The sequence below is a fragment of the Phyllostomus discolor genome, chromosome 3 (assembly GCF_004126475.2).
Source record: "Phyllostomus discolor isolate MPI-MPIP mPhyDis1 chromosome 3, mPhyDis1.pri.v3, whole genome shotgun sequence".
Classification (NCBI taxonomy): Eukaryota; Metazoa; Chordata; class Mammalia; order Chiroptera; family Phyllostomidae; genus Phyllostomus; species Phyllostomus discolor.
The window spans coordinates 70,629,928-70,657,144 of record NC_040905.2 but is presented as its reverse complement, the minus strand read 5'-3'; positions in this window follow the sequence as shown (position 1 = coordinate 70,657,144).

The following is a 27,217-nucleotide window of genomic DNA, read 5'->3' as shown; positions in this document are numbered from 1 at the left end:
ACACATTATAACTATTGATGCCAGATAATTTATATAAATGTTAGGTTGCCTAACATTTTGATACTATTTATTCATAAAATTCTTGGTGGTAATAAAGAGTGCACATACTCCCCTAATTTAATGATTGACTGGTTAAGACATTAAACCTGAGGTTTCTGAAGATGAACATGTATGAGTATAAAAGATTATTAGATGTCGGTTTCTTAGTTGATAGTGTGTTGTAAAACCTTCAGAACTAAATGTACTCATGGCATATGTGGCACTGTATGGACTCTGGTTCACCCACACCAGAAAGGCATACCATAAAGAGAAAGAAAATAGAAGAAATAAGGAAATAAAACATAAATTACACTAGTGGTAATAAGATGAAACATTCAGATAATGAGACTATGATTTGTAATATGCTGGAACAAGTTTCAAACTTGTACACTGTGAGATATTCTAGTCTTTTGTTTTGTTCTAAAACTCATACCAGAGAAATCCTGTGAAAGTCCTTAAATAAATTATGAGAGAATCCTCACTTGGACAGAAACTTCCTCAAAATGTTCCTTCAGTTGAGATCCTTGAGACAGAAAGTTTGTCAACATTCAAATGTGCTATGAATGTATCATGGGTTTCAATATAAATTTTTGGCTCATTTAAGTGCATAGTCAGCAAAATGTTTTATTTTTGTCAGATCTGATCTGGACCTTTTTAAGAAATGTGTTCTAGGCTGTTCTTATTCCCAGATGTCTTGCTCAGGTATATCTCCTTGCTGCAGAGAAGATAGTGCTGGTTTTACAAAAGTGTTTATGTTTGCATGTGTCAGACCTACGTGTATCTCAGGCCCTCAAACTTGGTTGATAAGAATTTATTAGAAAATATTCCAACAGGGGCATGAGCCTAATCAAGAAGATTCTCCTTATTAGTGGAGTGGGCATGCATTTAAAAGTGGGCATGGTTAGGCTACTAGTTATGATAAGCCCCTGTTTATGCTTATCTCATAGCTCAATCTTTATCAAATCCGTCAACTACTCCCAATGGCAAGAAAATAATCTATAAAATATAGGCTTACTATTTTATTGCTTAATATCAGGGATGACTATGTGACATCGTGATGTTCTCTCTGAGTTTCTCTGAGTAGCATTCTTCTCTCTGGTTTAGCACTATGATACTTGCTATGCTAATAAACAACTCCCTACCATCCCTACTATCTTTGCCATCTCTCTACCCACAAGCAACATCTCAGCATGTTTACTGCTTAATCATTTCATGCTCAAGAACATGTGAGCTGCACTGAATGGGGATTGTAAACAAATGATAGCGTTCTACTTGATTATCATTCACAACAGTAGCCCAATACATGATTTTTCTAATTATCTCCCCTGTGGTGGACATTAGCCCCTGTTTTGTTTTCAATTATAAAATCTATATATCTTAGTCCCCAAACATTCCTAAGGGATATACTATCAGAATAACTATGGAGTAGTTAGTCAAAGTGGCAGGAAAGCAACTCCCTTTGATGACTTCCTTTTTCCTGCACGGTAAGTTGGACTGCTGCTGTTAAAAGAAGAACTTAAGGAATAAAGATGAATCAAATGCATGAATCTTTCACTTATATAATTTTCAGAATTTTCTCCAGATGATAACAAAAAGTAAATGCCACATTCATTTCTCTTAGGTATGCTTTCAGATCTGCAAGCATCCTTCTTTTCTACTGAATGAATGTCCTAAATGAGCTTGTTTGTTTTCTGCAGAAATTCAAATTATGATTTTTTTGAAGATTTATTTGTTAAGTGATTGTTTTAGGTACAAAATTTCTTAGAATATAAATCAGATTTGATTATAATAATACTTTATAAGGCAATTTAATTATTCAGTTTCTTTTAGGAAGTCTTCGATTAAATGCTGTTCAATATGTATTTTTCACTTTCACAAACAATAGCATATAACATATTTTACTATTATTACATAGTTTTCCTGACAAATTCATTAAGCAGAAATGATTTCCTGAAAAATACTCAATTTGGCAAACTGTTAATATTCTTTTCATGTTCTCTGTCCCCAAAGAAGATTCTACGGAGTCATTTTGCTTGAGTGTCAAGTTTTATTGATGATCTTAGAATCATTTATACTTTTCAGTTTCCTTGCATATATCATTAATAGGGAACTGCTTCCTTGCTTCCATGAATGTTTGATTTCTTTTTCTAGTTAAATAGTGATCCAAATGTTAAATCTAATGCTTAGGGTAATCATGTGAATTTATGATTACATGTGAATTTATTCACTTGGATGCTGGGCTTTCAGAAATGAAATTGAATAGATCATATTTCTCTATAAATGTAGGTTTTACAGCAAAGATAGATCTAATATTGATAATCTCTTTATTTAACTGTTTCAAAATGCCATATGTGACTGAAAGCAACAGAATGGAAATAACTATGTTCATAGCAAATAGAACAGAAAATGAGAGCAGGATATGCAGAGCTTCTCACTGAAGTGAGCATCGTATCAGTGCTATAGTGCAGCAGCATTGAGAGCAACAATCAGCAGGCTGAAGGAAGGGATTGGCGTGCATCTAAATGCAGGACTAAGAAATTAAAATGGAAAAATATGATGGAAATTTTCAGATACTCAGAATCTCCTAGAAGGGATAACTTGAGGACTAATTTAAAACTAACTTAAAATTGGGAATAATGCCTGTTGATTTATTTCAACAATTTTGAATGGGACGAAGTAAATCTCCTAGGTCTCATTTCCCTAGTATCTGCCCTTGTCATGTCTGTATTATTGCAAAAACAATGGGCAAAGGTACATAAAACTTTCAATTTAAGAGACTTTACTTATTCTAAAATGGATTATAATTTTGCCTTTTTCTTAATCTGTGTTCATTCATTTATCTTACATGGTCTTTGCAAGGGAAATTAGTTAAAGGGAAAATGCTATGGACTGTATTGTGTTCCCTGACATTTGTATGCTGAAGCCCTAACCCCTACGGGACTATATTTAGAGTTTTAGGTTGTAATTAAAGGTAGGGTTCTCATCAGATGGGATTGGTGGACTTATAAGAAAAAGGAGGGCCCTGGTTGGTGTGATTCAGTGGTTTCAGCATAGGCTGTGAGTCAAAGTGTCACTGGTTCAATTCCTAGTCAGGGCATATGCCTGGTTTTTCTGGACCAGGTCTCCAGTAGGGAAGAGGCAACCACACATTGATATTTCTCTCCCTCTCTTTCTCCTTCCCTTCCCTTCTGTCTAAAAATAAATATGTAAAATCTCTTTAAAAAGAAAGAAAAAGGAGGGAGAGGGAGATCTCTTTCTTTCTCCATCATGTGAGAACATAGCCACATGATGGTTCTTTGCAAGCCAAGAAGAAAGCCCTCACCATAAACTGACCATGCTGGCACTCTGATCTTGTTCTTTACAGACTCTGGAATTGTAAGAAAACATATTCCTGTTTTGAAACCACGTAGTCGATGGTATTTTGTTATGGCAGCATGACCAGTCCGAGACAGAGAGCATATTCATTCCAAACACATAGCTATGCTCAGGTTACAGGATAATTATTTACCATTATATTTAGTTTCCCCACTGCTTCTACAGTATGTGAATGCTATAGCAGCCATGGGGTGACAGATCCACATAGAGGCTTTTCAAAGACAGTGTTCAGTCTGCATTTTCCAGCCATCTTTGCCAGACATTGCACCTTTGGATTTTCATTTATTTTTGTCTTTATAAAATTCTCTTAATAGAAAAAATTTCAATTCCCTGGAAGATGGCAAAAGTCACCTAGAACAGTAACTTGCTCAAAAAGATAAAAAGTTTTGGGAAGATGGAATTATGAAGTTGCCTGAAAGATGGCAGAAGGTAATAGAACAAAATGTTCAATATGTTGTTCAATAAAGTTATTTATGAAAATGAAAAATGTCTTATTTTTATTTAAAACTGAACAAACTTTTTTGGCCAAGCAAATATATGACTTTTCATATATGACTTTTATGAAAATCAGAGAGCTGATATTTCATTTAACTGAAAAAAATGTGTAATAGATTATTATTAGCTCCAAACTCAAACTTAAATCTGTTTCATGAAAATGTTGTCTGTTAATAATACCAGTAAGGAAGCTATGCGTGTTACTAGACTAGAACTTTTCCAACATGACTGTCCTTTTCTACCTCTTGAATGATCTTTTCTGGATCGATTCATGAATAGATGTAAAACACAGAGGGAAGTGAGAAAGAATGGAGAAATATGGTGCTTGTTTCCTTTCACTACTCTTTTTTCTTCATCCTGTAAATTGGGTAAAGATTTGTTTACGTAAGTAGCATTGGAGATTACTTCATGGTTCTAGGTGGTTTATATATACATTTATCTGGAATTCAGCCTTCAATTTCTGTCCTCGTTTTTACTTCTCCTTTGTTTCTCTATGTAACAATTTATTATACTGACCTTTAGTAAGGACTGTTCTGGGTTGAAAATAGTTTTTATAATCTATATTTTAGCATAATAAAGAATAATCCAGACAAATACATTACATTATGTTATGATAAAATTATGACCAATATCCAATACTCACTGGTTAAGTATTGTGCCATAATCTAAATCCTGTAATACTTGATTTTATAATATGTGAATATCTAACCCATTCTTCAGCCATATTTATCAGATCCAACATTGTGATGATTTAATCTATTTTTGCCAAAGTCAAGACTATATATCACCTAGATTCAGGCAGAACCACTAAACTTGAGTATTACATTCTTTAGTACCCATCCAAACTTCTTATCCTATCTTCCTATAGATACTCATATTTCTCAGTTTTAGCCTAGTCTCCATAGTTCTTCCAGTAGACACAGATAAATAAGTTATGAACTATTCACCAGAGAGCATTATTTTTCTGTTTTCCTTGGCACATTTTGGGATCTGTTTTTCCACTGTGTGATGGACCAACACATGAGGAATTGGTTAGAAGGATGACGTACAAGTGCAGGATAGGTACTGAATCCTCGTTCACAAGTTCCTGATTGTTTTGATCACTTAATTTATCTTTTATAGACTTGGATTGAAAAACATTTCATCTTTGTAAAGTTTGTATCGAAGACAAAGGGCTTGGAAAACAGGTGTCCTGGGTTTTGGTCATCCATTTGGAACTATCTTTATGGTTTTGGAAAACTCACATCATCTGCCTGCTTCCTCATCGGTAATTAGCCCTTCTAGACTATATTGATGATAACTTTTACTTCCCTGACACTTGTTTTTTCCACTTTTCAAGAGCAGTTAAAATTTGCTAACCCTCTTAGTTTAGTTTCAGGTTTACAGCAATTTAGAGAGACTAGTTCAGCACTCTGTGTAGAAGTAGTCAGCTAATGTAACATTGTTTATTTTGCTCCTCAATTGGTAAGGCACTGCTGTTATACAAATCCTGAAGGAATTTGCTAGAAATAATATCTTACATATCAGACATAAAATAAAATATGTTGGAACTTCAGACATTCCTTATGGCTTCTCTTATGTTTGATTCTAGTGTAAATATTGGGTTGTCTTTCTCCATATGATTTAGAAATCTGTTTTCATATTTACTATTTTACTATCTCATTCAAATTAGCTACAATTTCTATGTGAATGATCACATTGAGGGTTTTTGATGCTATTTAAATCACCTTTATTTCATCTTATTTTTTTGCTATTTATTTTCAGTTTAGAGATAACTGGATTCTGGAGACAGAATTTGTTTGTACGTTTTAAAGACTAGAATTTGCTTCATTATTTTTCTTTTGTATCAGAAAATTACAAAGAACAGGCTGTAGTTGGCAGTTCTGGTTTCTTTGATTTTCAAAATTTAAAATTGAGGTGAGAAGAAAATTATTTTGTGTGTATATTTTAATGTTACTGTTTAATTAATTCATTCTAGTGAAAAAGGGATATAAAACACATGCATTAGAATATTCAGCTGACTCTCTCCTTGTGTGAAAAACAAGCTTTTGATAATTATTTTCTTTGTGAAAGAGAAGAAAAGAAATTCAAGCATTACTGCTATTGAATTATAAAACAACAAACTATCTCTTTCTCTGTGGCTTTCATCCATATAATTTACAGTGCAAATGCAATTTTTGGTACACAAATGCTTCTATATTGAGAGCTGTGTGGAAAATAGAATGCCTAGTTCCCATTTTCTTGCCAAACAAAGAAAACAAAATCCTTCCCTATCTTCCATATTATGTGAGTGCCAATAACGCCTCTTTGATGGTAGCTTTGTGTTGTGTTGTGTTTTCGCTTTTAATTAAGATATAGTGGCTAAAATAGTGCTTCATTGTATTGTACAAAACACTGAAGCATAGGCTAATTACAGCCTTCAATGGGATTCAGTGTAGACCTCATGTTACTGTCTCATGACCATTTTTTAGTGTTTAGCAAAGTGTTCTGATATATCTTCTCCTGTGGTTTTCTCTTTAGATTCATTTCAGCCAAATGAAAAAGCAATGACCCCTAACTAAAATGTTAATTAAATGGCTACCTCACTTGTTATAAAGTTTTTCCTTAAAAATATTCTTACATTTCAGATGTGAAATTTCAATTTTGCCCCATATGGCCCTTCTCACACTTATTTCAGAGGGCATAATTTTCACAGAAGGCAATATTTAAAGCTAGCACAAAGCAGTTTGAGAGCCAGACAAATATGGAAGAAATGTCACCTTCATCTTTATTTAAACCTGGTTAATTTAATTTAGTTATTAAGTTCGATTGAAAATGAACCAAATATAGTCATTAGTTTTGGAAAGAGAATAGAATCAATTTAGATAAAATGTCTAGAACTTCTAGGTAAAGATAAAATGATAGGTGGTTCACTGCCAACCAATTATAAAGGAACAATAATATTATCCATATTGAAAATGTAATTTATGCAGTGGCAATCTATTTGTGTTTGCAATAATGTGATAAAACTCAAATAATGCCTAATATGTATCTTTTCAAGAAACTGATTAAATATTTGTTAGTTGATAAATGATTTTAGCTAATATTTTATTGGGGTTATCTTGATTCTTGAGCATGGGGTATGATTGGGTGGGGGATCAAAAGACAACTTTATCTCCTTTTACATGAACTTAATAAAATATCTTCATCTGTAAATATGATGTAAACAGTGTGTTACAGGGAAAATGTACATTGAACCAAAAGAAACATTTAGTGTACATTTTAAAAGGAATGATATTAATAAGTACATGAGGTTCTGTATGTGTTCTTTCTCTGAGACTCTGTTTCTAAATGCCTGCAATTTCTTTTGTTGTGAAATTCTGCAAACATTATTAGTGTTCATAAAAGTATCTAATCTTTTGTTGAACTGCATTGGATTAAATAGTAATTGTAATTGCTGTAATTGCCATTTTCATTCTGCATGCTAAATACAATGGAGCCTATTAAATTATTGCCTGAAATTGCATAATATTTAAAGATGTAGTTTGAAAGTTGGTTTTGCCAACAGCAATAATAGTGATATGCAAATATATATGTTATGCAGTGGTTATTATGTGTGCTTACTTGGATCATCTCATTAAATTCTTACAACTACCTTATGGTATCATATGGATACAACTAACTTCCCATTCTGTTCCAAGAATACTATGTGCTTCTTATAGAATTTTACATTTAATATATACATCACCTCTCCTTTCCCTAGCAAGTAGGAATTTTAAAACTGAGAAAAATGGAGCTTTGAAACTAGTATATAGTGAATAGTGTTTCAAACCCATGAAGCTTGATTCCAGAGACTGTGGTCTCAGCCAGTATACAATATTGCCTTCCTTTGTGGATAATGCTTTACTTAAGACCTCGGAAGGATGGTCTTATAGCTCTCTTCATGGAGATTTCTGCCAAGTCAACAGTGAGGCATGGAAGTGCTCATATATCATTTGGTCAACCAACATGAAAGCACAACTGCACCAGAGCTTTGGGTATACAAGAGATATTTGTTTCACAGTCCTTGCACAGGGTTCAGTTTTAAAATCTTAGATCAACCCTAGGGTGGCTCCTCTTTTTACACGAGTGAAAGATTGTGTCTCAACATGGGGTTCAAAGTCCTGTACAATCTGGCTTCCTATTTGTTCCTTGACCTTATGTCCAACTCCTCTTTCCTTTGCACACTCTGCTTTCAACACTTTGTCATGTTGTTTTTTCTTGGATATGCCAGAAATGATCTTCCACTCTATACCCTCTGCTTGGAATGCTCTTGCCCTAATATCTGCATGACTAGCACCTCAACATCTATATCTTTCCCTAATTTCAGTGGCCTACAATGTGAAATGAACTATGCACAATTTATATAGATATAGAAATTAAACATTATATATGGGTATCACTGTAGGGTAGTCCTGATTTCAATTTTCCCATAGGGCACCATTCTCAGCAAATATCAATCTTAGTTCTTGCTCAGATTTTTTGGGTCTTCCCTTCTCTTTATGCCATTCTCTGAGGCACTTCTGAGTGTCCCTTCTATTCATATATTTATCTTTTATTCACATTGTTGTTGTTGGTGCTTACTAACTTTTTGAAGGTATACAAACATAAATAATAAAACTATTAATAAAAATAAGAAAATGACAATTATAAAATCAGGCCAGTATTATTTTTTTCTGGTGTGTGTGCTGTGGGTGTTGAGGGAAAGGCAGAAAAATGGGATGGAAAGGAGCTCATGACAATGAGAATTATTAGTAAAGTTACTAATTTTTGGGTTTATGGTGGCTCAAGAATATTTATTATAGTTTTATGTTTTATAAGGTACACATATTCTCTTGTTTACATCAAATAATATGCTAATTTAAAATACTTTTATGGTTATCACACTTTCTTCTGCATTAGTCTTTTCTGGTTGTAACCACTGAGCAATGCCTGTCTTTCCCTCAGACATTCAGAGTTGAACCATGCCATGTGCTCATGAGCACTTGCGTGTGCCTCACTATCACAGACCTCCAACAAGTACCCATTGCTTTGTCAGTTGGAAAGAAAATTGCTAACATAGAATGTTTTTAATATCAGGTGGATCTCAGTTTTCTGCAGGTAACATCTCAAAGGAAAAAGAACAAATATTGATCTGAAGATATGTGAGTTTAGATCCTCGACGAGCATCTGGGCATTGCTTTTTTTTTTTTTTAGTGTTTTACATCTGTCATTTTTTCTTTTGCTTTTTGCAACTAAGAATAATAAATTATTATATTACGTATACTTAGTATTAGAAAATTTTATCAGTATCACTCTTATGCTAGAATTTTCTGTTTTAGAAACTGGTGCTTAGATATTTTTAGGGAATGAATCCTTTTTCAGTTTGTGAAACCTTTTACCCTAAACAGACCTCATGCTCTGTCACCTCCTTTAACTCAATTGTATGAAGATTTTCTTGTGTATGTTTTCATATCCACATAACATACAGTAAAAAATGCATGTTAGCTCTCCTGGGCCCCTTACTTCTTTTAGATTCAATGTGTGATTTGCACCTCACTAGAAATCTACCTGCTGCTTTATGCTGGATCCCTTAGAATATAGATCCTTATCCACTGGGATGGCTCGCTCCTGGACGTTACGTGGGTGGTTTCTGGTAGTTCATCCTGTTGTGCTACCCTTGGCTATTGTTTATACTCATCATGCAATATGGTCATTGTTCATTATTTCTTGACATCATTTCTGGCTATTACTTAAATATAATTTTCTCATTTCTCTAGCAATAAGATATACTATACTTTTGTCACTCAAAATTATAGAGAAAAAGGTTATGTTGTCCTAAAAATACAATATTTTTCTCTATGGGACCATGTGGGCTGATTGTTTTTCCTACAGTTATTGCTAACTACTGTTGCCCTATGTTAGAGTTTGGAAGAAAAGAAAATAGCACCCCAGGGATGATACTGCCACACCTCTGAGGTCTGCATGACTACTTTGTAACTCAGAGAGTCCTCCAAAGCCTCTGAGACAAAATATTCAAATCAAGAACTATTAAGTAAACAAATCTGCTGCCTAAATAACAGAAGGGCATATTGTGATTGCTGTGATTTTGCAATCTTTTTTTGAGGAGAGGAGGTAGTGTAATGAAATAGCACAATTGAGTAATAACCATGATGTTTCATAGTGGAAACATGAGTCGGACATATCTGGGGACCAATTTTGTCTTGTTACTTAGTAAGTAGTGTTGTTGACCGAGACAGTCCAGGAGGACTTCACCAGATATTTTTATTCCAAGTCTGTCAATACCCATTAACAAAATGTTTTAGTTGCAGGAGGGGTTGTTCCATCATCAATATCTGTAAATCTAATAGCCTCTATGCTTTTCATATAAGAGTGGAAAACCACACTGAGCTCAAAAGTTAATTATAGATGCATATCTTTCACTATAATTTCTTTTCTTAATATATTTTTCTTTGTCCAAATAAAGAAAATTTATCCCATTTTCTAAAACTATACTCTTTGATAAACATTTTTAAATATGTTTTGTAGACCACCCTTACTCTTTGATGAACTAGAAGGCTGTCTAAATTTAAATTTTGTCAGTATATAATATTGTCACCAGAAAAACTAAAGATAGCTATGTCATTTACTGATTGCATTTGTTAAACTGTAGATATTTTCCATATTTGTAATTTAACCACCTTAACCTGAAAATTGTTACAATCATCTTTCTTCTTAAAACACGTAGTAAATTTTAACAGGTTTTAGTAATAAAAGTAAAACAAAACAACAAAAAAGAATAAAAGCAATTTGTTATCACAGTAAACTGTCTTACGTCTTCTTTTTAAGAGAGTTATATCACCAGAATGATGAATTACTGGAGACAAAGGAATGTGGATAGAAATAAGAATGTTAAAAGGTACCATCACTTATTATTGCTAGCACTTGAATAATTGTAAAAGAGAAAGTCTATAAACAACCCTTTTTTGGTGTAAAGTAAAAATCTTTTTTTGTACAGAATGAGATTTAAGTTGGAGGAAAACATTATGTTGAATGAGAATTTAAATAATGCTTTCCCCCCACCCTCAGAAATCAGGGTTTAATCTCAGGGGCACCTGTTATGAATGTTAAAGACATTAGCTCCCTTGGGTCCCTTACTGCTTTTTGGTTCCATGTTTGTGATTGTCTGCACATTGCATCCTTAATTTGGTATTATTTCCACTTTTAACCTTTAACAACATTCCTCCACAAATGGCAAAGTGGCACCATTTTGTCTAAGTCAGAAGAAGGAGGGGAGAGAAGGGACCTGCACAGGTCCTGCACCCTACACCAGGTCCATGAACCTCAATTTGCCTGACTCTCCTCTTTCCAACTTTCAGGGCTGGGTATGAGGAAAGATCCCAAAATTGTTTCTTAGAGAATGCAAATAAACCATAAATAAACTGCTTCTTTCCTATTTTATCCACCCTGAACATATATATCAATATCTGGAGTGTTCTTTTAATTCAGGACCTTAAGAAAACATCAAAGGGTATAGTCAGAATGACTAGAACCCACCCTGGCTGGTATGGTTCAGTGGAGTGAGTGATGGCCTGCAAACCAAAAAGGTCACCAATTTGATTCCCAGTCAGGGCACATGCCTGGGTTGCAGGCCAGGTCCCCAGCAGGGGATGTGCGAGAGGCAACTGATTGATACATCTCTTGTTCATCAATGTTTCTCCCTCTTTCTCCCTCTCTTCCCTTCTCTCTAAAAATAAATAAATAAAATCTTAAAAAAGAAAGACCAAAAACCACACTGTTGAAAGACACTTGACATGAATTTGATAATCTTTATATGTATAGTTTGTATATAGATATAATTGTGTCTACACACATGCACACATGCATGTGCACACAAACTATGTATTCTAAAGAAAGGAATTGGTTGTGCATTCTAAGTGTGGTACACACTGCCTTGCACTGCAGTGTCCAGTGTGAGGGAAGTTGGCCACACTGGGATTATCCTCTTGGCTGGGTTTTACTCTTGGCTGTATAGCTCCCAAGCCTGATTCTCTTGACTTTCCAGGAATTCATGAGCTGCTTATAATCAGTGTAAACGTCCCCCTTTGCTCACAAGTTTACACTAATGACAAATGCTTTGCCTATTCAACATACTAGTAGCATTTTACAATTCAAATAATCAGAAAGTTTAATTCATTTAAAATGTGTTCATTTAAACATTGAAGAGATTTTGAGATGGGAGCTTTGGATTGTTTCAGTGCCACATCCACTATGAACAACCCTAGCTACAAAAATTAATTACTTAATGTATTTTAAAAAATTCTGTGTGAATAAAATGTACCTGATGTTAATTCAGAGTGTGATTTTTATTTTGGATATTTGTCTTTCAAAGCCACATGACTGAATGCATTATGGCCAACTAGAGGAGCCCCATTTGTGCTCACATGGATTGTTTGCCTTCTCTGCGCCACTTGCATCTGTGGGCTGTTTTATGCTGCAGACATCAATATTACCCTAGTGATGGGAGAGGGTTTAAAATTTCATGTGGCAAAATGAGTTTCTTTCTTTTTGTCATCTGAAAACAGCACATGCCTCTCCGTATAAAAGAAATATATAAGCCACACACTTTTCATTGAATACCATATAATATTTTCTTTTGTGATTCACTAACACCGGTACTTTCTCATTGCTGCCAGCTCAGTTCTTATTTAATAATGGACATGTCTGTTATTTTATAGGTGTACTAATTAAGTGATTTTGTGGGAAATTATTCACTTCACATATGATATAAAATATGAGTATTTAACCTCTTTTCTCTTTTATTTGTAAGAATCAGCAACCTTCTTAAGATTATATATAAATATATTCTTTTATATAAGATTACATATACATGTGTGTATATTCTTTTAGAGCTATAGATAGCTGAAGCCACTAGAGAACATGTCTACATTATTGTCAGTGAGTCTAATATGTTCCTCTAATCTGTGTATTTTTTGTTTAACATGGAGTAGGATGAAAATAAATGAGGATAAAATCATTTTAAGAAAACAGGAGAACAGTTGAATAGTCATTGATTCCTTCTGTCCTTCCCGAATAGCACTTAGCTTGGTGCCAAGTCCATAATAAGTTTGACTAGATGTCAATACTCCAAATTTAATTTATCTTATCTTTTTTCTTGCAATCTTCTAAAGAAACATAGCCCCCTTTTACAGTAGGATTTATAGAAATGTAAAGATTATCCACATATAGTTGACTTTAGGATTGTCTTGGCTTGTCAAGGAATAATTCCTTGTAGAGTGTTCCATATGTAGTATATCTGCATATAAGATTTTGTCACACTTCATTTCATCCACAGCATCCTTTCCTACAAAATGTTTATTACATGTCCATCTATAAACAGAGCATCACACTGAATGTCAGGGTTCCAAAGACAAGCTGTCCACGGTCTCATCTTGGAGCCTGTTCCAGGCTAATAACAGACATCTTAGCCAGGGCAGGGAGACGTTAAAAGAGACCTAGAATTCCATGGAATGAAATGATAGGGGAAACGTTAAAGATGAAATGAGGTTTGACCTGCATTGAGAAGAAAAGGCAGATTTTAACTGAGCATGGAGAAAAATGAGGGGCATTCTAGAAAAGATATAAATTGTGAGCAAATACTAATATCAGGGCACACACAAGAGTATTTTCAGGGCAAGTGCATTAGACAGTTTTCCTTGAATAAGTGTTTGAATAGGGAACTGGTAAGAAGTAGTAGATTTAGACCAATGTAAGGAATTTAGATTTAGTCCTGGGAGCAGATGGGTATCAGTGACTATACTGGTTGCACAAAATAACATGTTATGTATTCTTTAAGTGTGAACTTTTTTTCTCAAATAGTCGAAGTGCCCTGCTTCTATGACTAAGTTTTCAAAAGGCTCATGTTTGTCTGCCTTTATGTTGTCCAGCTATTATTCATTTAAACTTTGAATTTGCTTTTTAAAGGTAGTATCCCTATGCTTCATATTATTTGATTTACCCAACTCTCAGACTTCATAGTATTCTAATTTGTTTGGTAAGGAACAAAGAGATAATGAGAATCTTTTTCCTGCATATAGAAGAATAACAAGTTAAAACTGACAAATGTGAGCTTATAGACAGTGGTATTATATTGTTTAATATATTAAGTTTCACTTCACTTAGAACTTTCTTTCTCAGAGACTGAATGCATCTTTTGAAGGCATTAGGAAAAGACAAAGAAATACAAGCAGCCCGAAGTATGGAGTCTGATCTTTGGCTTTTCTAACCTAGCTATGACCACTCATCAAAATTTCATGTTCAGTCTCCAAAGTCATTTGGAGTTCACCAAATCAAATTACCTCTCAGATTACCTCTTTACCTATCCTAACATGTTACTCTCCCTGCAAATATGGCATGATCACATTTCCTATTGTTATATTTGTCTGAAGACAGATATACATTATAACCAATCCCTTCATCAATTGGTACATTTAACATAATAAATGGCAGGTCCCTCTTTGTGTCTTAGGATAATGTTACTATTAACCAGAATGTCTTCCCTTTTATCCAGACCCCAACTAAACTATAGTTCCTTTAAACATTTATAAGTTGAGATATTCTTTCTTCCTTTAGAGTCTTGGTCTAAAACCCCTAGTCTGTGCAATTTTTCTATCTTTAATATAGTAATACTGTTATATAACATTTCACTAAAATAGGATAATTCCACTAAAAAAATCATAACTATCAACATTTAACAGATTTTTTAAAGTCCAAGATGATTAATCTTTAATCAGCAAATGGCCATTAGGTAATCTTTGTAGAATTTTAGTATACTGATATAACAGTAACACTTCTTAGCATCTTCCTTCCTGTTTCAGAAAATATTAAATCTTTTCGTTTCATTCAGTGTCTATCTTGCTTGAGCATGGTTGAAATGAGGACTGTGGATGCTTCCTTCTGTTTTTAATTTCAGAGTTAGCTACACAATAGCCTGTGGCTATTATTTTGACTCCTTTTGACTCAGGAAGTCTGCAATGTTTATGAAAAACTATACTTTCATGCTGGGCTCTATTTTGTCATCTGTTTTAGTACTGCATTATTAATAATTATGATATATGACTATTTTGTTTCACTATTTGTAACTGGCCTTTACCTGTAATTAGTTTATATTTACTACTGTTACATATAAAATAATATTCCCAGAAAGAAACCAAAGCTAACATGTCACAGTACAATACTAAAATGCCCTTTATTGATTATATAAAATCAACTCCAAGATAATAATAACAAACAACATGAGTTAAATATATTGAATATATTGTGATGTCGAAGACACTTTGTTAAGTACTTTATAAGCACTGTCTCATGTTTAAAATTAAATATAAATGATTAAAATTAAATATAAGCATTTGATTTTAGAACTAATATTAGTGTGTAAACTATAACTATACCTATGTTCAGATGAAGGGACTTAGACAAAAAGTTAACATAGTGGAGTATGAAAATAATTCCAAGCTGACTCCAAAAAAATGTTCCTTACCAATTAATAATGTTAACTTTTTAAGTAGCCAATTAACTTATAATAGTTACAAAAAATAACCAATTAATCAAGTTAAGTTATAAGGCTTGAATTTCATGTTGCTTTTACAGGAAAAGAAAAATTGTTTTCTATTAATTTTGTTGTGATCCCCAGGAACAAACACTTCTTCATTCCCTGGCAAAAAAGAAAAATGTTCATCTGGTGCTCCTATAGAATTTATAGTTCCTTAAGTGGAAAATCTCTGACCTCGACGGGATGTTCACTAAGGTCACTGGTAACAAATGGGCCCGTCATGCTGGGGTTGAGGAAGTAGGAAGTTTATGTCTGGCAGAACGTGGAATAGCCAGAGACAGCAAATAACAGGTATAGGAAAAGACATATTGCTGGTTTAGTTCCTTCTCCTTGCTCCCCAAAATTACTTTATGTGTTTGTGACAGAGCCCTTTGTCAGTGAGCTTGGGAAGAAAGAGTAACAGAGGGAGTGCACTTATTACTGCGTCCATGATAAACTCTGGTCTCTTTTCCACCCAGATGCAGCTACCGTCATAACTCTTCACAGAAATTCTTTCCTCTTAACATGGTTTTATATGAAATAATTTGAATGTTACATAATAATTTATTAAAAGTGACTATACCATTTTTGTGAATTCTTTGAAAATATTTTCTAGGTCTTGGAAGGGAAAATTATATACTAAAATACTGAATAATGATGAAATTTCAGAAAGAGGCAAGAGCAGGACCTTTAATATAAGCAAGTGTCATGTGATAATAAGTTAAAAAGTGTTTAGAGACAAAATGATCAAAGTAATCTGATTTAGTTATTAAATAGAAAAAGACTAATTAAAATCTATTTAGTTATTGCAAACCAGTCATCACTGTTTTAGCTTTATTGGAGTTAAAATACTTGAGATTTCAAAAGAAAGATCTCAAAGGTTATATTAGGTTATGCTAACCTAACAGAGGCTCACAAATTATATAATATTTTAGATTATTTAATGGAAAAGGAGGAGATGTTCATGAAATAATGTTTAAGAACATAAAATGTGATTTAAATGAAATACCAAAATGTGATTCATATAAGATTTAAATATTCAAACTTTTTTCAAGTTAGCTGTGATTTATGAGGGGGGACCCAGAAAAACCCAGAATTATCTTCTGGAGGGCAGGCCCCTTGTAGTATAGGCTTCCCCTGCTTGGTGTGTGTTCTAGGAACCCATCTGTATCAGTGTACCAGCTGGCATTATTGTGAGAGGCTGTGTTCAGCCTCAGTGAATTTTTTTTGAAGACTCTTTCAGTGAGTTTGCCCATTTCATGATGGGTGATTTACCATCATACTTGCCCACATCGCACTGAGTGTTCAGCAGTGCTTGACCAAAAACAACAAGACCCCCATGCCCCAGCCTCCTGATTACCTAATACCGACCTGAGCAAATTATTTTTGTTTCCCTGGGTAGAAAAATTCCTCAAAGGGAACATTTTGCTGATGTGAAAGAGGTGAAACAAACAAACAAAAATGGCAGAAACACTAAAAGGAATCAAAATCTAAGAGCTCAAAACTGTTTTGAGCAATGGAAAAATATCTCGACAGGTATATTGCATCAAATGGAGAGTACTTTGATGGTGACTGAAGTTTAAACATGTAAGAATAAATACACAATTTTTATAAATACATTCCAGGTTTTTTTGGGTCCTCCCTCATATTTCAGTTTTAAAATCTTTGAATAAGCTCCAATAGGCACAAAATTAAAACTGACTATTTTATCATATTACAAAATTATTCAAGAACATATAAATCCAGAGTATAAGTTCTTGTATTATTCTTTCTAATATTTATGATCTTAAAGAAAGACTATTTGTCCATAGACTGCAGGCATCTTGAGTTAAAAACTTACTTAACAAAATAAGTAAGTTATTATAGAAGACCACAGAGGGTTATATGGTGTCCAAAGAAGACCATATAGGTAATATTGGAAAATACATTTGTATTAAGTGAATAACATAAAACACATACACTGATTCAGCATGTGAGGAGACAGGCGACAGCATAAAAAATATTTTTACCATTGACTTATAAATGTCAGAGAGTATAACTGAACACAAAAGGTGAAAAGAAAGCTAGTATGAGACTTGTTTAGAAAATGATTTAAAATAATGTTGAGAAACAAAGAAAGAGACGATCCCACTATTACTTGGAAGAGAAACTAAAGGGCCCCACATCACAAAGCTGGAATGAAATGGGCCCTCTTGGAATGGCTGTGGAGAATGATGCTGGCTCGCCATGGTCAGTAGTGGCCCCTCATTGCCCAGGAACTGTGCACACACATGGCAAGCCAGAGGATACTATGCAAGATCATGAGAAAGAGGGCAGAAAGAGCGATTTATAAGGCAAGATTAAAGGTACTAGAGATTGTTGTAAGTTGTAAGGAATGACAAGGAAAATGGTACTGGTCTGCAAATAAATAACAAGTGGCAAGAGTAATCACTGAAAACATTTGAAGCAGATAAAGAGATAAAATTAAATTTAAGGTGAATATTATCTGGGGGGTTCCCTTCATATGAAATATATAACAAGCAAAATGTATAACCTCCTAAGAAAAGCTACTTCATACTTGAGGTCCTGGTGAACCCACATTGTAGGGGAAAACGTGGATGAACACCAGAAAATTCCAGATCCAGAAGAGCAGATCCATAAGTTTATATACCTTCGAGTTAAACTGCAGCTGTGTTTGAATCAGCTGGACCTGCCAGGTAGCCACTCATAACAGAAACAAAAGCATATTCAGGATTTCTGGTCAGCTGCATGGGGCAGAGCTCACTAAAGAGTTAGTGACATGATAAGCTGATTAAACCAGGGAGGAGGAGAATATGAGAACCTATGAGAGATCCTGGGGAAATGCGTATTCTTGGATAGATGGAAAGAGTATGTTCTATCAGAATTTGGTGGAATGAAAAGGGTGTGTGCTTCCACTGAATTGGGTTTTCCATGTTCAGAAAGGAGAGGATTTGGTAAGAGAGAAATGGTTTATATAAGAATATCCTACAAGAGGGTTAGAACATTCAAATACAAATAGTGGATATAAGTACAAATGTAGGAAGCTGACTATTTCTTGACTCTATCATAATGAAAAGGAGAGAGAGGGAGAGCAAAAGGGGGTGAGAGAGAGAGAGAAAGAGAAACTGGGGTGAGAATTTTGATGTGACTTTTTGTCTCAATATAGAAGATACTAAAGCAGTAGCAGAGATAATGGCAAACAGAAGTCATGCCCTGTTTGAAGAGGAAATACTATTTAAATTCACTAGAATACTGCCATCTGGTAATATTGCCTCATCTTCTGATTCTCAGGAAAGTTGGAAATAAGAATTTTTAAATTGGGAAACTAAAGAAGAAAACTAATCAAGTGGGCTATGTGAGTTTAAAGAAATGTAATTCAGATTTGGGGCCATTATTGTCTCTTGCTACATATTACAATGTGTAATTATATAGGTTATGAAGATGAGTAAAATCCCTTTTTAAAGAATCAGTGACACCTATAACAATTTCCTCATATCCTTAGGGAGAAAACAAAGAGATGCAGAGAGCTCATCTTCAGCATTTTCCTTGAGCATTTCCTTGTTTACACAGCAACCTCATGGTTTATATACACCCTCTACCGAAAACTCAGTGCATTGTTGGATAAACAGCACAGGTGAAAGTCATAGAAATTAGAAAGTAACTAACAAAATTGTTTGTATTTTTAAAATAAAATATCTACCTTGGACCCTCCTTCAAATCTTCATAGAAAATATTAGAATAAAAAAAGAGAATTTAGGAAGGTTTTTGAACACAAGAGTCAATGTAAAAGTCAATAGCATTTCTATACAAAACTGATATCTCATTTAAAGTATACAATAGAAAAATAACCTGATTCATAATAACAATAAACTTAAAAAACCAAAAACAAATAACGTAGAAAATTACAGTAATGCAATCAACTATCACAAACTAATTAAGAGTATATAAGGCCTAAATATAAACAATGATATGGATGGTAAAGCCAATCAGTATCATGAGAATACATATTCTTACCCAAATTAATCTATAAATTTGATTTTCACTCCAAATGGACACTGTTCTTTGGAACCTTCTAAATTGATCCTAAAAATTTCTCTGAGAAACAAAAGCCAAGTAAGATAATTTTGACGAGGAACAATGCGTGACAGGCATCTCCTACCAGATGTTAAGATTCATTTGCAGCCTTAGTAATTAATATAATGTGTACTGAGAGCAATAGGGGTTGATAAATAGATTTATGGAATATGATAGAGAAAAAAGCTTGCCCATATATTTAAATAATATATTATAGAGGTAGCATTGCAAATGAATAAAAATTATGGATTAGTTAATGAGTGGTGGTGACAAAATAAATATTCATATAAGAAGAATATAAATTTAGATCCCTTTTTCAAACAACAGAGAGGTAAAAATGTCTAGTCTAGTAAAACAAATGTCCAAAGCAAATCCTTAAAACTTTGAGAAGAAAACATATTACTAAGATGTTAGTTTAAAAATAGCTTTCTTAGAAAATAAAAATATCCAGACACAAAAAATATTTATTTAAATTAAATATCTACATTTTTTATAAAAACACCATACACAAGGGGAAAGATAAGCTTCACACTGGGAGAAGTTATTTCCAAGGAATGTAATCAGGGAGTGTTTGGGAAATACGGGAACTCCAACAAATCAATCAAAAATGATATAGGTTCAACAGAAGTAGAAAACAAGAAGATACATACAAAGTATTCACAGAAAGAAAATAAGAATGGCCAATAAAACATGAAAAATGCTTGCTACATTAGTAATAATAAAATTTCAAATTAGTGTTGTAATAATATAACTATTTGATGTCCTTCAGAATAGAAATAAATAGTCTGGAGGGAGCAATCTTGGTGAGGAGTAGATATCTGGGACCTAGTAAATAAAGTAGTAAAGAAATAGAGGAAAATTTTGACAACTTCAAGATGAATATTAATATAATATATGACCCAGGTATATTTTTAGAGAAACTCATATATGTAGTTATATCTATGAATGTGCTAAATCTCAAAAATTATATTTTGAGCAATAAAAGGGCAAGCTCCAATATGACATATTCAATATGATTATTTATATGAAGGTTAAACCTCAATATTTGGAGATTTGTTTTTAAAAGTATGTCATTCTTATTAATTTCTAGTACAATTCATTACAGTCAGATAACATACTCAAATTTATTTCAGTCCTTTGATACTTTTAGTGAGACCTGTCTCTCAGGCCACCTTGAGGTGTACCCTGTTGACTGTTCTATTTACACTTGAAAATAAAGCACTTTTACTTGTTGGATGCCATGTACTTGAAATGTAAATTATAGTAAAGTCACATTTACTGTACATTTATAAATAGTGTATTCAATTCCATTTAGTGTAAATTTATAAATATTGTGTTTAATTCCTCTTTATCTTTACTAACATATTTTCCATTTCATATTCTACCAAATAGGAAGAGAGGGGTGTCAATATCAGCAACTATGATTGTAGATTTGTCTATTTTGTCTTTAGTTTTGCAAATTTCTTGCAATGTGTATTCTAAAGTTCTGTATTATGTTATATTTTCTAGGATATATGTTATACACTTCTCTAAAGTATTAGGGATATACAATTTATAATTTTAATGCCTTGGTAAATTGCTTTTTTCATTTTTATTTATTTTAAAGATTTTATTTATTTATTATTTTTAGAGAGGGAAGGGAGGGGGGAGAGAGAGAGAGAGAGAGAGAGAGAGAGAGAGAGAGAGAGAGACATCAATGTGCGGTTGCTGAGGGTCATGGCCTGCAACCCAGGCATGTGCCCTGGCTGGGAATCGAACCTGCAACACTTTGGTTTGAAGCCCGCGCTCAATCCACTGAGCTACACCAGCCAGGGCCGGATTTTTTTATTTTAGGAAATAGTGTATTTATAATACATTCTTGGTTTTGAAGGTTTTTTTGGAATAATATGCCATTTTTCTTGAGTTTGGGATTTGCATGTTATATCTTTTTTAACTCTATTTTATTATAATTGAATACCAAAAGTGATTTTGTTTTTATACCTTTTGGTTTGGCTTATATTTGCAGCAGAATTTAATATGGGCTGCTTATGCACCCTCACTGAGGGAATAAGAAATATGTCTCCTGGAAGTTTAAAGAGAGGTATCCTGTTTAGGAAAAAGTTTCTTCACCATCTACCTGAAGGTTTAGGTTTTTCTGCTCCCAAGGCTGAGTCTGGGGCTTACGATCCTTGCCACCACGTCCCTCTCTATTCTGCAGCAGCACTGTCCCCACACAGATGTCTGTGCCTGTGCAGGCTGCCCGCTGTGCCACAGACATTCAGCTGGTTTGCTAGATAACAGCGAGAGTGCCAACTTTATGAAGATTAGACCAGTCATGGGTAGAAAGTCTCAATGTTTTAGTTTGATTTGACAACCTTTCATGCATAAATGTTAACAATTCTTCTACTTGCTTCACTCTTGACTGAAACCGCTAGTGTCAAACCAAAGATCTTACATCATTTTTAGTTTGGGAAAACTGAAGAAGAATGTTTTGACAGGCCTCACCTCAGCCACTATATTTATTCTTTTGGCCTGTGTATTCATACTGGTCTCTCATAGCCATCTCTCTTTGCACTTGATCAGGACATTCTGAAATCCACTGTCACTTTTTTAAAAAAATGTGTTTGTTTTGTTTAAATAAAATTTTAATTTTATAATAGATGTACCATGCTAACAGAATATGATACCAGAGGAAACTGGGTAAGGGTTGTATGGTAACCTTTTATACTGTCTTTTCCACTGATCTGTAAATGCAAGTCATGTCTCCTTAGGCTGCTGCTCTTGGTCAGTTGCTCAGATTTTTCTTGTTTTGATGACTGACAGTTTTGAGTATTACCGGTCAGTTATTTTGTAGAATGTTACTCAGCTGGAATTTATAGGAAGTTATTCTCATTAATAGGCTGTGGTTACAGTTTTTTTGGCAGAAGGAATATAGCAGAAATATCATTTTTATTATATCAAAAGTATGTAGTACCAATAGAGTTTACCACTATTGATGCTGACCTTCATGTCCTGTATGATGTGGTATTTGCAGCTTTCTCCACAATAAAGTTCTTCTTCTCTACCCTTCCTATCTGTCCTCTATGTGCAGCCTGCACGTGGGTGTGGGGAGGTATTCTTCACCTCCTTTGTTGCAGAGTATCTATATAAATTATTTGAAATTTCCTGTATTGGAGATTTGTCTCATCTCTCAGATTTGTGCACTATTCAATCAGTTATTTGTATCAGTATGGACTTTTGGATATCTATTTTGTATCATTTTAATCCTCCACACATAGCCTCCAGCAATTAGTCAAAATTACCATGTAACTGTTTCAGCAAATATATTATGGCCCTAGCATTTCTGTCCAGGAAAGCAGATCATAACCATTTCTCCTAAGGTGTACCAGACTCTCCAGATTTTGGGGTGGATTTGTCCTGCAACCTAGTGCTCTCGTAAGTTCAAGAAAATAATTGATTTTCAAGTTGTACAACTCTTTCTAAGAATGTAAGAACAGAAATGAGCCTCTAAACTCTGTCAAAACAGAAACTGGAGGTCGGTATATCTTTTTTTTCCTCAATATTTTTTATTTTCAACACGTCCCTGTCTTTTTATTTAAAGTGTGTGTGTCTTGCTTTTTAACTAATATGAGAGGCTCTGATTTGTGCTTAGTCTTTCATATTGTGTATCCTAAATTCTCTTTGACCTCTCTGCTTCTTTTCCCGACTTCTTTAGTGTGAAGTGTTTATTTTCTTAGTTTTCAATTTTATCTTATGTAATGACATTTTAGTTCTATGACTTTGTGTTACATTATTAGTGTTTCTCTAGTAATGTAATTTTAAGCTTCTCTTAATATAGTACTACTTTATAGTGTAAAGACTTTACAACATCCCTTCCTCTGCTACTTAGTCTTTTAAAAATTTAAATATCTATCTTTACATATTTAATATGTAATATATATTATGTTTAAGTAAAAATATAGAATATATTTATAAATATACTTATGTATATTTAAATATCTAAATGTATATTTAAATATACATGTATATGTGTAAAATTTAAATATCTATCTTTACATATATGATATAGTATATAGTATACAATATATATGTATTTTTTATAATTACGCTTTTTATTTATCCTCAATCCTTTCTTAAGAGAAGATATCAAAGATTCCATTTACTATTACTTCCTTTCAGTTGAAGAACTTACAGTGTAGTATAGATCTACTGGTGCAAAATTATTTTATTTTATTGTCCTTGTCATTTCAAAATGTCTTTGTTTCACCTTCATTTGGGGAGAATATTTCCACCAGGTATTCAATTCTAGGTTCATATTTTATTTTGTTTTATTTTATTTTATTTTATCTTTTTTAGCAATGTAAGGATATTATTTTATAATGTTCTAGCCTCCTAATGTTTTTGTTTAGAAGGATTCCCATATGCTGTATTTAATATCTTTTGTGCTTTAGATTTTTTTGAGACTTGCTTTTTATTTTAGTTTTCAGCAGATTGGCTGTGATGTGCCTAGTAATTAAAAAAATTACATTTTGTCTAAGAGTTTGAAGAATTCTGGATTTGTGATTAATATCTTTCAATTAATTCCTGAAAAGCCTCAGCCACTTTATCTTTACATATTTCTTCTAAACTTAAAAAAAAAAATTTAAAAAATTTTAGACAGAGGGAGAAAACCATCCATCAGTTACCTCTCACATGCCCCCAACCGGGGCCCAGTCTGCAACCCAGACATGTACTATGACTGGGAATTGAACTGGTGAAGTTTTAGTTTGTGGGACAATGCCCAACCTACTGAACCACTCCAGTCAGGGCTTCTTCTAACATTTTATCTTTCATCTTTCCTTTCAGGATTGTAATGATGCAGAACAGATCACATTTTTTCCAAAATCAGAGATACTCTTTTCTTTTGCTTAGGTTATTTTTATAATTCCATGAATACATTTTATTAATTTTTGTCTTTCATAGTAATTTTATCCTAATCTCTCATAGGTCCTTGGGCATGGTAAGACTATCAAACCAAAATTATTAGTAGGTTTATTATACAAGCCTTATCTACAAAAAGTTGTGAAAAATAAAATTACTTCTACATGTAGTATTTTTGCACTATTGTCACTAAAACTGTCTCTTTTTTACTTTGGATATAATCCACTGATCAGTCTTAAAGTCTTAAATTCATTATTCGACTATGTCAATTGATTGTTAAAACCCAACAAGTGAATTCATTTTTGATAATTCATTTTTAAAATTTATACAATTCCTTTTGGTTCTTTTCTATGTTCTCAATATCTTATCATACATATCATTCACCATTTTCAGTAGATACTTGCTATTATCTGAATGTTTTTGTCCCTCCAAAGTCATATGTTGAAATTTACTGGTATTAGGAAGTAGAGCATATAGGAGGAGATTAGGTCATAAGAGTGGAGCCCTCATGAAAGGGATTAGTGCTATTATGAAAGAGGCTCCATAGAGCTCCCTAGCTCCTTTGTTCTGCCTTGTGAGATAACAGCTAGAAGGTGCCATTTATGAACTAGAAAGTGGGTCCTCACCAGATGCTGAGTCTGCTAGCACTCTAATCTTAAACTTCCCAACATCCAGAACTGTGAGAAATAAATTTCTATTGTTTATAAGCTACTACTATATGGTATTTTTGTTAAAGCTTCTCAAATGGACTAATATAATACTTTAGTTTTTTTATCACCTAGTAATTATTGCCTGTAATTACATCATCAAGCCATCTTTTTGCTATTTTATGTGGCTTACATTTTTTATTTTTTTTTCTAGGCATTTTGTATTCAATAATAGTAGGAGCTGAATTATATAGTATTTATCCCCAGAAAATATATGACATTTTCTTTCAGGCTGCTAGAGCTGGAGGCTGAACTAGGTTAAAATGTAGTTAACCACATATTGGCTTATTTAAATTTTGGTTTACCACTGATTTAACATATTTTGAAATTGTGATCAGGGCTTTTCCTTCTGTTTTATAAAGGATTGGAGACTGGCAATGCTTTTTAACGTGTGGTATACAAATCTGCTAACTTGTCAAACTACATTATATCTTTCTTTTACTGATTAGTCAAATTTCTGGGTCATTTGGAGTTATCTTTGCTATTCAGTTCTACACCTATGTTTCCCTGACTTGAAAAATCTATGTTTTCCCTATTACAATGCCACATTCTCCCCAATATTGAGGGTGGCTGCATTATATTCCTCCAATGTCTTCGAATGGATCTCTTAGCTCTTCTGCTGGCCTCTGGTACCTGAAAACTTAGAGTATCTCAAAGAGATTTTTTCATACAGAGCTCTTTTAATATGACTACCAGTGTGGTAAATTTTTCACAGACAGTATTTTCCTTTATTATTAGAAAAAGCTTAGGGAGCAGTTATTAGTAAAATTCTGTATGTGGGTAACTGAAAGAAGTTAGTAAAAATTATGATGAAAGAATTAAAAGAATAAAATTATGGTAAAGAAAATGTAGGCAACTCTATAAAGAGAGAAGAAGAAATGGAAGGATGAGGAAGTTGATGAGGATCTGTAAGACAGTAAAGGTTTAGACCAGGTTAATAGTGGCAAGATTTGTTTTGTTTTGTTTTGTTTTTTACTTATAAGACCTATTCAAATTTGTGACAGTTTAGGGTATTGTTTTGATCCTTACTGCATTTGTTAAAGAATGACACTGTGTGTTATTGACATATCTTGGAATGTGAAAGGGCTCAGCACATATTAAGCATTCATAAGCATTCATTACTACCTTGAGGTTTCCCTTCACTTAATTCATAAAATATTTTCAAGACCTTTCTACTAAGTGCCAAACACTCTTCTAGATGCTTGGAATATATTAGACGGCAATGCACACACACAAATTTATGCCCCTGTAAAGCTTAAAAAAGAGAGCAACAAACAGTAACCATAAAAAAGTTAATTATAAAGTATTATAGAAGGTGCTACATACTATTAAAGAAAAACAAAATAGGGAAGGGGTGATTTGGAGGGTGTTTTAGGAAAAATGGGTTTTAATTTTAGAGTGTGGTCAAGAGAGGCATCTATGAAAAGATGATATTTGAGCAAACCCCTAAAGTATGTTTGGGAGATAGCAATGGACATGTAAAAGCCTAATGTTCTGGCCTTCCTGAGTGATTCATGGGCTGCAAAGAGATAAGTATGACTTCATTGGAGTAATGAAGGGGAGAGCAGTACAAGGTGAGAGAATGCAGGTAAGGGTATTTCAGATCATTTTGGACCTATTAAGGCCATTGTAAGGCTTTTGCTTTTTTTTTTTTTTTAATATATTTTATTGATTATGCTATTACAGTTGTCCCATATCCCCCTTCACTCCCCTCCACCCTGTGCCCCCTCTCCCACCCACGTTCCCCTCCTTTAGTCCATGTCCATGTGTCATACTTATGAGTTCTTTAGCTTCTACATTTCCCGTGCTATTCTTGCCCTCCCCCTATCTATTTTCAACCTACATTCTATGCTACTTATTCTCTATACCTTTTCCCCCTCTCTCCTCCTCCCACCCCTACTGCTAGCCCCCCCCATGTGCCCTCTATTTCTGTGGTTCTGTTCCTATTCTAGTTGTTTACTTAGTTTCTTTTGGTTTTGCTTTTGCTTTAAGTGAAATGAATTACTACACAGAGTCTTGAGCAGAAGAGTGACACTATACA